This window comes from Papio anubis, chromosome 4 (assembly GCF_008728515.1).
Source record: "Papio anubis isolate 15944 chromosome 4, Panubis1.0, whole genome shotgun sequence".
Lineage (NCBI taxonomy): Eukaryota > Metazoa > Chordata > Mammalia > Primates > Cercopithecidae > Papio > Papio anubis.
In genome coordinates this window covers 129174466-129186472 of record NC_044979.1, presented here as the reverse complement: position 1 = coordinate 129186472, position 12007 = coordinate 129174466, and the positions used below count along the sequence as shown (strand labels likewise).

The following is a 12007-nucleotide window of genomic DNA, read 5'->3' as shown; positions in this document are numbered from 1 at the left end:
TTTTTAGTAGAGACATGGTGAAACCTTGTCTCTACTAAAAATACAAAAACTAGCTGGGCATGGTGGCGGGCGCCTGTAATCTCAGCTACTAGGAAGGCTGAGGCAGGAGAATTGCTTGGACCTGGGAGGCGGAGGTTGCAGTGAGCAGAGATTGCACCACTGCACTCCAGCCTGGGCGAAAAGAGCAAGACTCTGTCTCAAAAAAAAAAAAAACTATATATATATATATATTGCACTTAGCTCCACCTTTCCTTCTTGCACCAGATGCATCTAGAGCCTAAACAGAGAAGGTGCCTGTCAACCAGCGTTTGGTGATTTCAGTATTGAGACTTCGGTGCTAGCAGTGATTCCAGTCCACCTGATTCAGGCCACAGGAATTCTCCCAGAATCTTCACTACAAGTTGAAACTCCGCATCCTTACTCTTAGAGAGTAAATGCTCTTGGGGTCAATGTACACGTAAGTATAACTGAGGTGCGCGACAGGTCTACTTCCTGTCAGAACCGCTAGATGAAAAGAGGAAGTAGGTGGACACCCTTATCGGTCAAGCGTTGATGGAACATTCATCTACAAATGAGATACACATGCTCAGACCCTATGCTGACCCAAGCTGACGGTTCTATCGAGACAAACCACTTTATCACATATTCATCACCAGCCTCGGAGTTTTTCTTCCCACTCTCTCCCATAGCGGCTCACCTTTGAGGCAAGAAAGGAGCAGTTCAGGGGGAAGCCACAATCCTTACACAGCAGGCTTCAAAGAAGCTCACCATTCATCAGCCAGTGAGGGCTGTCCTCTGCTAGTTGAGAACCAAACTCAGACATTAGATTCTTCCACAAAGGCCTCCTCACCAGCTGTCCAATGGGTATGGCGTTCACACGACTCAAAACAGCACCACAGGCCTGGTTTTATTACTGATGGTCCCCATCACAGGAACTGAAACTACATGCCTCTAGATTACCTTGCGATCACTCCTCATTTTATTAAAAACATGAATAAAGAATCCACCCCATTCTGGATATTTACCAAGCTTGACACAGGGAACACCACTATGCCATTTAACTTTGTGCACATAGGTGACTCTCTCCCTCCCACCTTTCTAAGATGTGTTTCACTGGCAAACGGAGAAGAAATACAAACACTCCCCAAAGTCGAAAAATGGCAAACGACCAAAATGTTTCCCGTGCCAAATTCGAATTATCCAGGCCTCGGCTCCCGACGTGGGAAGTCCCGCCATCTCCAAGACCGGCAGGGAACCCTGGCTCGGGGAACGCGGCTGGGCCAACCCCAGTGTGGGGGTACCAGGCCGAGGTCGGCCGATGCTGGGCGACCCCCGCCAGCAACTGGGTCGGGGGCCGCATCCCGAGAAGCGGGGAAAGAAGCCGGCGGAGAAGCCGCTCCCGACCAGCACGACCCCCGCTCCCGGCCCCGCGGGCAGCCCCGACTGGGTCCGACCCCCGCCCGCCCTCCAGCCCCGGCTTACCCCGCCCCGGCGGGCAGCTGCGCGCCCCGGGCCCAGCCGGGCCAGCTGCTCGGCGGACGCCCGCGGCCGCGCTGGGCTCACTCGTGGCGGCGCGTGGCGGGCCCGGGGCCGCTCGGCACCATCTTCTCCGCCGCGCCGGGGACAGCGTCCGGCTCCGCGGGGCCGACGCGAGGACCAGACGCCAACCGGGCTCCCGCCGCCGCCTCACCTCGGGCTCCGACAGCCGCGGTTTCCGGGTGAAAAAAAAAAAAAAAATACACACGCCACCTCCAACGCCGCCGTGACCTCCGACCCCGGGCGTCCGACGGCGGCGCGGCCGGGACAAGCTTCGTCAGAAGCAGGCGGCGGAGACCAAGCTTCTGGGATGGGTCGCGTGCGTGCGGACGTGCGTGGAGTGCGTGATGGACGTTTATGGGGCTGTGTGCGGGTCTGGTGTTGTGCGCGTGCGTGTGTACGTAGTGCGTATATGTGGCTCGTAGTCAGTGTGCATCGTGTACAACGGTGTGTGCGGTGCTTGTGCGTCTGTGTGCGCGTGTGTGGTGTGTGATGAGTGTGAGTGTGGGTGTGTGCATGCGTAGATGTGTAGGGAGTGCGCACACGTTAGTGTGTGCATGCTCATGTGTGTGCTGTGCGTGTGTCTGTTGATGTGCTTGTATATTAATCACTGCTGAGAAACATAATTTTGGACCAGGAGCGGTGGCTCACGCCTGTAATCCCAGCACTTTGGGAGGCCAAGGCAGGAGGATCGCTTGAGTCCTGGAGTTCCAGCACCAGCCTGGGTAACATAGGGAGACTCTGTCCTCTATTTATAAATAAAATAAAATGAAAATGAAAATTTTAAAACTATAATTTTGTGCAATCACTTTGCAAAATAATTTGGTATTACGCACGCAGTACACTTAAAGATATACACATCCTCTCTTGAGAATATATTACCCTGGAGAAACAGTTGCACCTATGCACAAGTAGACAAAATAATGCTCATAGCAGCACTAATGTTTATAGCAGCAGTATGGCTCACTAAAAATTGGGGAGAAAAAGCAGATGTCCATACAGTCAAATGTAAAAATCAACTTTGACATATTCATGGTTTGGTTTGTTTTTGTAGAGACAGGGTCTCCCTATGTTACTCAAGCTGGTCTCAAACTACTCGGCCCAAGTGACCCTCCTGCCTCAGCCTCCCAAAGTTCTGGGATTACAGGTGTGAGCTGCCACGCCTGGCCCATCTTCATGTTTAATCAGATACAAAAGACCAGTGAAAATTATTTAATACAGCTCACACAATTATGGTAGTCAATTTCAGAATATATTGGCAGGGAACAAATCACAAAATGGTACACTGCTACGTTTCCATTATATAAAATTCAAAACAGGCAAGTTAATCAACATATTGTTTAGAGATGCATACATAATTGGTTGAACTGACATGAAGCACGAGAAAAAGATACATAAACTTCATGTTAAGTGTTAGGGGAATGGGATGGGGGAGGAGCACAGGGCACTTTAAAGGTAAACAAAGTTTTGTTGTTACTTTTGAGACAAGGTCTTGCTCTGTCACCCAAACTGGAGTGCAGTAGCATGATCATGGCTCAGTCCAGCCTCGGCCTCCCAAGCTGAACTGATCCTCCTGTCTCAGCCTCCTGAGTAGCTGGGACCACAGATGTGCACCACCGTGCCCAGCTAATTTTCGTGTTTTTCATAGAAATGGGGTTTCCCCCAAATTGCCCAGGCCAGCCATCTTTAACAGAAGTTTATCAGGTAAAGCCTGTAATGATCAACACAATGGCTCAGTTCCTTCACGGAATACCCTCTTATTTCCATGATTCTTGCCCTCTTTTGTTTTCTTGCACCATTTGAATTATCTTCCTTGTTGTAATGGGTGTCACATTATCTGCAAGTGCAGGCAGTATTGAATTCTGTACATAACGATGGAACCAAACTCCCTAAGAAGATGTCCCTTACCAGGCTATGACTGAATGTAATTAAAGGAGCCCCACCACCAATGGCACCATATATGGCTTAGTGATTGAGACCGTAGGAGAATGTAAAAAAGCAACCTCAAATCTTTTATCCTAGCTGCCTTGTATGGGATTTCAAAAAATTTTTTGTTTTTGTTTTGAGATGGAGTCTTGCTCTGTCACCTAGGCTGGAGTGCAGTGGCGCGATCTCGGCTCACTGCAACCTCTGCCTTCCGGGTTCAAGGGATTCTCCTGCCTCAGCCTCCCGAGTAGCTGGGATTACAGGCGCATGCCACCACATGCCTGCTAATTTTTGTATTTTTAGTACAGAAGGTGTTTTGCCACATTGGTCAGGCTGATCATGAACTCCTGGCCTCAAGTGATCCACCCACCTTGGCCTCCCAAACTGTTGCGATTACAGGCATGAGCCCGAGTCCAGTAAAAAAAAAATAAAAAAATAAAAAAAGCTTTTTAATACAGACAAGGTCTCTCACTGTGTTGCCCAGGCTGGTTTTGAGCTTCTGGCCTCAAGCAATCCTCCTTACTCAGTTTCCCAAAGTGCTAGGATTATAGGTGTGATCTACCGTGTCCAGCTGGATTGTAAAATTCTTTTTTTAAAAAAAAAAGATTACATGGTGCAGCCACTTTTAAACAACAATCTGGCAATTTCTCAAAAAGTTAAACATAGAGTTACCATTTGAAGCCAGGCATGGTGGCTTGCACCTGTAATCCCAACACTTTGGGAGGCTGAGGCAGGAGGATCGCTTGAGCCCAGGAGTTCAAGACCAGCCTGGCCAACATGGTAAAACCCTGTCTCTACTAAAAAATAAAAATACAAAAATTAGCTGGGCATGGTGGTGGGCACCTGTAATCCTAGCTACTTGGGAAGCTGAGGCAGGAGAATCACTTGAACCTGGGAGGCAGAGGTTGCAGTGAGCTGAGACTGCGCCACTGCACACCAGCCTGGGCAACAGAGTGAGACTCCGTCTCAAAAAAAAAAAAATCAGCCTGGAAAACATAGCAAACCCCATCTCCAATAAACAAACAAACAAACAAACAAACACGTTCTAAGAGATACAGCTTTATATAAAAAAAAAAAAAAAAGTTACTGGCCATGTGTGGTGGCTCATGCCTGTAATCCCAGCATTTTGGGAGCCCAAGGTGGGTGGATCACTTGAGGTCAGGAGTTTGAGGTCAGGAGTTTGAGACCAGCCTTGCCAACATGGTGAAACCCCGTCTGTACTAAAAATACAAAAAATTAGCCGGATGTGGTGTCGGGTGCCTGTAATCCCAGCAACTTGGGAGGCTGAGATGGGAGAGTGGCTTGAGCCCAGGAAGCAGAGGTTGCAGTGAGCCAAGATCACACCACTGCACTTCAGCCTGGGAGACAGAGCCAGACCTTGTCACAGAAAAAAAAAAAAAAAAAGGTTACCATTTGACCTCACAATTCCACTCCTGGAGAGCCAAGAGAATTGTAAACAAAAATTCCAAACAAAAAGTTGTACGGGAGTGTTCATAGCAGCATCATAATACCCAAAAAGTGGAAGCAACTCAAATGTTCATCAACTGATTAATGGATAAACAAAATGTGGCAAATTCACACAGCAGAATGGTATTCAGCCATGAAAAGGAATGAAGACATAATGCATACTACAGCATAGATGAATGTTGAACATATTATGCCAACTAAAAGAAGACAGTCACAAAAGGCCCTGTATTGGATGACTGCATGTCTATGAAAGTCCAGAATAGACACATCTATGGAACAGAAAGATTAGTGGTTGGGTTGCCTAGGGTGGGTGAGAGGCAATTGGGAAGTGGTGAAAATATTCAAAAACAGGCCGGGCGCCGTGGCTCAACACCTGTAATCCCACCACTTTGCGATGACACTTGAGGTCAGGAGTTTGACACCAGCCTGGCCAACATGGTAAAACTCCATCTGTATTAAAAATACAAAAATTAGCTGGGCATGGTGGTGCATGCCTGTAATCCCAGTTACTCGAGATTAACTGGGAGGCATGAGAATCGCTTGAACCCAGGAGCCAGAGGTTGCAGTGAGCCAAGTTCATGCCATTGCACTCCTGCCTCGGCGACAGAGCAAGACTCTGTCTCAAGAAAAAAAAAAATTGTGATGATGGTTGCCCAATTCTGTGATTAAACTAAAAACCACTGAAGTGTACACTTTTAATTGAGTTAATTTTATGTAGGTTAATTAGATCTAAACAAAACTTTTTTTTTTAAGGTTAAGGCTTTACAAAAGAAACAAAACCAAAACAAAAAAAGGGATAAAAACATGGGCTCTAATCATGTGGAAATCTTTAGACAGTTAATTTTTTAATGGCATGAAAAAGAAGGAAATTGACAAAGAGCCAACAAAATCTTGAGATAATTTTCTAGGAATCTGGGGTTCCCACCATGAAGTCTCCTCAAACTCCTTAGCATATACAGTTCCGAGGCTTAGAGAAATTTCAGAAAATTCTTCCGATGAACCTACAGCATTGAATGCCAAAATACCCACGTTTTTTTGTTTGTGCATTTTGAGACAGGGTCTTGTTCTCTTGCCCAGGCTGGAGTGCAGTGGCACAATCATAGCTCAGTGAAGCCTCAACCTCTCAGGTTCAAGCAATCCTCCTGTCTCAGCCTCCCAAGTAGCTAGGACTACAGATGCGTACCACCACTTCCAGCTAATGTCTTTATTTTATGCTTTGTAGAAACAGTGTCCATTGCCCAGGCTGGTCTCAAACTCCCAGGCTCAAGCAATCCTCCCACCTCAGCCTCCCAAAATGCTGGGATTACAGGTGTGAGCCATCGCATCAGGCCCCCACTTTTAATATTAAGTCAGCAGTCCCTTGTCCCATACTTGCAAATTTCTCTTTAACATTGAGATGGTTTGAAAATTAGAAAATAAGGCAGAGCATGGTGGCTCATGCCTGTAATCTCAGCACTGAAGGAAGCTGAGGCTGGAGGATCACTTGAGGTCAAGAGTTCAAGACCAGTCTGGCCAACATGGTGAAACCCTGTCTCTACTGCAAATTCAAAAATGAGCCAGACATGGTCGCAGGAGCCTGTAATCCCAGCTACTCAGGAGGCTAAGGCAGGAGAATCGCTTGAACCCGGGAGGGGGAGGTTGCAGTGAGCCGGGATCGGGCCACACAGATCGGGAACACAGTGGAGAGTATTGCCTAGGCTTACTAATGAGCTCCTTAAGGGCAGCAGAATTGATTCAGGGCCGTATGGGGATGCCACTGTGAAAGGGATCAAAGGTAAAGTCTGGTTCAAAGTTGGAATGTGTGATTTTTAAAAATATATAATGTATATTGTGACAGTGTCTCCCTTACCTGAATGCTAATAAGGGTATGGATAATAACGTCTGAATGGAAATTTCTGTCCCTGCTGAGTAAAATGAAATAAGAAATGACATGTACATCTTTCTCCAGTTGGACATGCAAAAATGAGAGCCTTTACCATTACCCAAGCCAATTCACAAAGTATGTCTGAAGCCATATCAGAGACCTGGGCCAGGCACAGTGGTTCACGCCTGTCATCCCGGTGCTTTGGGAGACCAAGGCGGGAGGGTCACTTGAGGCCAGGAGTTCAAGACCAGCCTGGGTAACATGGCAAAACCCCATCTCTACAAAAAATACAAAAATTAGCTGGGTGTGGTGGCGGGCGCCTGTAATCCCAGCTACTTGAAGAGCTGAAGTGAGGCTGGGCGCGGTGGCTCACACCTGTAATCCCAGCACTTTGGGAGGCTGAGGCAGGCAGATCACAAGGTCAGGAGTCCGAGACCAGCCTGACCAACATGGTGAAACCCCGTCTCTACTAAAATACAAAACTTAGCCAGGCGTGGTGGTGCACGCCTGTAATCCCAGCTACTCAGGAGGTTGAGGCAGCAGAATTGCTTGAACCTGGGAGAGGGAGGTTGCAGTGAGCCGAGATTGTGCCACTGCACTCCAGCTGGGATGACAGAGGGAGACTCTGTCTCAAAAACAAAAAGAACTGAACAGGAGGACTGCTTGAGCCCAGGGAGGTCGAGACTGCAGTGAACCATGACTGCACCACTGCACTCCAGCCTGAGTGACAGAGCAAGACCCTGTCTCTTAAAAAAAAAAAAAAAGAAAGAAAAAGAAGAGCAACAAGAAATTGTTTTCCTAATTAAGGAAAAATTTTTTTGGCAATTTTATAACTTTATATGATGTATTTGACAATCAGCGATTAGTTCTCATCCACATTGTCTATAGATTTTTCAAAGTAGTAACAGGTACATAGGTAGCCAAAGTATAGAGCTTATTTGGTGAATCTTCAGCCTCATTCCGTTTTCTGGACAACCGCACACAGATACGGTATGGGATATTCCTTTGGCCCAGACAGCTTTCTTCAGCCTGGTATCAATGCGCACATCTGGAGTTCCCATCTCCTTCATGGCATATTTCAGAATTTCTTTGAGTGCCCGAGGGGCACGCTTCTTGAAGCCCACTTCATGGATGTGCTTGTGAGTGTTGATGGTGTATTCTCGGGTCACTACCTCATTGATGGAAGAATGGCCCTTTTTCTTCTCGCCACCCTTCTTTGCGGAAGCCATTCTGCCGGGTCTCGTTAACGAAATTTTTTTTTTTTTTTTTGAGACGGAGTCTCGCTCTGTCGCCCAGGCTGGAGTGCAGTGGCGCGATCTCCACTCACTGCAAGCTCCGCCTCCCGGGTTCACGCCATTCTGCCTCAGCCTCCGAAGTAGCTGGGACTACAGGCGCCCGCCACTATGCGCGGCTAATTTTTGTATTTTTAGTAGAGACGGGGTTTCACGGTGTTAGCCAGGATGGTCTCGATCTCCTGACCTTGTGATCCGCCCGTCTCGGCCTCCCAAAGTGCTGGGATTACAGGCGTCTGCCGCCGCGCCTGGCCTCGTTAACGAAATATTAATGCAGGTATATTACGAATAGAACGTATATACAAGTAGTAGGCACAAACTCACTGTATGACAGCCTGGTGTGGCCAGTGGGAGAGGCTGACAGATCATAGAGACTCACAGTAGACTACAGGGGAGTCAACTAAACAGCATCCCCAAGTAGCCTCAGAAGCCCGGAATATGATGCAGACTACACAACTTACACAGCAAACTGAAAGTGACTGGTATTTCACAGCTGATCTGGCTAGTCAATTTTGCTCCATGTCAGTTGCTAGAGAGCCAATAATAATTTGCATTTATGTGCGATAGTCTACAATATACATGTACTGTATCTCTTGAAAGATATTTGAACTCTCGCATACTGTCACAAGCTGGTAAGGTGAGACGTAGAGCTAATATAACGACATTATTTTAGTATGCTATATTGATGATATGATTATCTGGCAGATTATGGGTTAAGATAAAAGCAATCATATTTATTTATTTATTTAGAGATGGAGTGTCACTATGTTGCCCAGACTAGTGTCAAACTCCTGGGCTCAAGCGATCTTCACGCCTCAGCCTCCCAAAGTGCTGGGATTATAGGCGTGAGTCACCTCACTCAACCTAAAACAAACTTATTAAGCTCATAGTCAAATTAGGGATGGTTAATGAATTGCAAAAATCCAAGACCCACACAGACTGCAATTCATGAAGAATTACATGGCTTTCAATGACCTATGACCTACCACATGCAGGCAACTTGGAATACATTGTCACTCCCCACCCCTCAGAGTAAACAAGAAGCTAAATGCCTAGTAGGCCTATGTGGCTTTTGGAGACTCATATTCTTTACTCGGCCTCAGTATATAAAATCATCCAGAAAAGGGATCATCTTTGATTGGCTGGAACAATAACACACCTTCTTAGGTCTGCAGAAAACTGTAGCCCAAAGTATTCTATTAGAATGTGATCCCACCACTAAAATAACATGAGAAGTGTTGGCCGCCCACACTCATGGCAGCTGATTCTCTAGCAAAAGCCTAGAGCTGCCTGCTGGGCACAATGACTCATGCCTGTAATCCCAACAATTTGGGAGGCTGAGATGAGAGGATTGTTTGAGGCTAGGAGTTTGAGACAAGCCTGGGCAACAGAGCCAGACTCCATCTTTAAGAAAATAAGAAAATTAAGGAAATAAAAAAACTTAGCCAGGCGTGGTGGCACATGTCTATGGTCCTAGCTACTCAGGAAGCTGAGGCAGGAGGATCCCACTTGAGGCAACCAGGAGGTTTGAAATAAATAAACATTGGCCAGTTGCACTGGCTCATGCCTGTAATCCCAGCACTTTGGGAGGCTGAGGCCGGCAGATAACTTGAGGTCAGGAGTTCGAAACCAGCCTGGCCAACATGGTGAAACCCTGTCTCTACTAAAAATACAAAAACTTAGCTAGGTATGGTGGCATGCACCTGTAATCTCAGCTACTTGAGAGGCTGAGGCAAGAGAATCGCTTGAACCCAGGAGACGACGGTTGCCGTGAGCCAAGATCATGCCACTGCACTCCAACCTGGCTGAGAGATTCGGTCTCAAATAAATGGATAAACAAACATACATTGGCCAGGTGTTGTGGCTCATGCCTGTAATCCCAGCATTTTGGGAGGCTAAGGCGGGAAGATCACCTGAGGTCATGAGTTTGAGACCAGCCTGGCCAACATGGTGGAACCCCATCTCTAACAAAATACAGAAGTTAGGTGGGCATGGTGGCGCACGTCTGTAATCCCAGCTACTCAGAAGACCGAGGCATGAGAATTGCTTGAACCCAGGAAGCGGAAGCTGCAGTGAGCCAAGATCATACCACTGCACTCCAGCTGAGGCCACAGAGTGAGTTTACTCTGTCTCAAAAAAGAAGTAAAAAAAATTTTTTTAAATAAATATATTCAGGAACAAGTAGCCTCTCCTCCTAGGACTTACTCTAGAGATGTCCAGGGACCTGCCTGCTACTATTGCCATATGTAACCCTCTATTCAACCAATTGCCGGAGGATTCCAGGCAACTGGCTGGCCCACAGATGACAGTTCCAGAATCACAGGCCATAGGTCAACACGGAGAGCTGCTACCTGAGTCCAGGAGATTGGCAAACACAAGCTGACCCAGGGGCTATATTCAGCGCAGTAATTGATGAACTGGACACAGATAAAGGACGCACTGGTTGGCTGTAGACTGACTTTTGTCAATGGACTTGCAGTGTGGCTTAAATGGGTTCTTAACATTACTGGAGAATACAGTGTATCCCCATGTGGACTACTGCTCTTGGGAAACCTCCAAGGGAATTTAAAAGGCAAGTGAGACCAGGTGCAGTGACTCATGCCTATAGTCCCAGCATTTGGAGAGGCCAAGATGGGAGGACTGCTTGAGGCCAGGAGTTAGAGACAAGCCTGGGCAACATAGCAGGACCCCATCTCTACAAAATCAAAAAAAAATTAGCTAGGTATAATGGCACACGCCTGTGGTCCAGCTACTTGGGGAGCTGAGGGAGGAGAACCACTTGAGTCCAGGAGGTTGAGGCTGCAGTGAGCTATGATTGTACCACTGCACTCCAGCCTGGGCTCAAGTGATCTTCCTGCCTCAGCTTCCCAAACTGCTGGGATTACAGGCATGAGTGATCATACCTGGTCTGTTTGGCTTTGAACAGCCATATTGGTTTGTTTGGCACTCTCAGTGACATTTTCTCAGATCAAGACACTCACTCCACAGCCCATGCCGAACAATATCGAGCAAAGAATCAGCACATTCAATGGATTTATCACATTCTTTATCACTCGTGAAGTCTCAGGTTAACAGAAAATTAAAATGGGCAATTAAAACACTATCACGTCTGTAATCTCAGCACTTTGGGAGGCCGAGGTCAGGAGATCGAGACCATCCTGGCCAACATGGTGAAACTCCGTCTCTACTAAAAATACGAAAATTAGCTGGGCATGGTGGTGCGTGCTTGTAATCCCAGCTACTTGGGAGGCAGAGGCAGGAGAATCGCTTGAACCAGGCTGTGGCAGGCAGATCGCTTGAGGCCAGGAGTTCCACATGAGCCTAAGCAATCTAGTGAGACCCCATATCTATAGATAATTTTAAAATGAGCCAAAAGTCGTTCATAGTGGTTAAGTAGCTGTAGTCCCAGCTACTCAGGAGGCTGAAGTGGGAGGATCATTTGAACCCAGGATTGAAGGCTAGAGTGAGCTAGGATTGTGTCACTGCACTCCAGCCTGGGCAACAGAGGGAAACCTTGTCTCGAAAATAAAAAAATAAATGAGGAGACGTGACAAAGGAGTGACACTCAGCCTACAACCACTCGGCATTTTGTTTAGAGAGGGACTGAGTGTAGGCCTCTTTGGACAAATTATTATGCTTTTGTGGTGGGAACTGGGGAAGGAAGGAGAGGTGTGATGGTTAATAGTGAGTGTCAACTTGATTGAAGGATGCAAAGTATTGTTCTTGGGTGTGTCTGTGAGGGTGCTGCCGAAGGAGATTAACATTTGAGTCAGTGGACTGGGAGAGGCAGACCCACTCTCAATCCAGCTGGGCACCATCTAATCAGCTGCCAGCGAGGCCAGAATAACAAGCAGGCAGAAGAACGTGAAGAGATTAGACTGGCTTAGCCTCCAAGCCTACCTCTTTCTCCTGTGCTGGATGG

The 12007-nt window shown here is 47.2% G+C and overlaps 1 protein-coding gene and 1 pseudogene across 2 annotated transcripts in view; both read right to left on the bottom strand.

The window, feature by feature from the left end:
• The window catches only part of TMEM248 (transmembrane protein 248), a 38428-nt gene extending 36653 nt beyond the window's left edge, over positions 1-1775 (bottom strand). For both annotated transcript variants that reach the window (XM_009202870.4, XM_021935763.2), the window contains exon 1: positions 1483-1775. The gene's annotated coding sequence lies outside the window, so the exon portion shown is untranslated. The remainder of the gene's footprint in view (positions 1-1482) is intronic.
• A 5832-nt stretch (positions 1776-7607) lies between these two features.
• LOC101001144 lies at positions 7608-8049 on the bottom strand (annotated as a pseudogene).
• Between the last annotated feature and the right edge of the window lie 3958 nt (positions 8050-12007).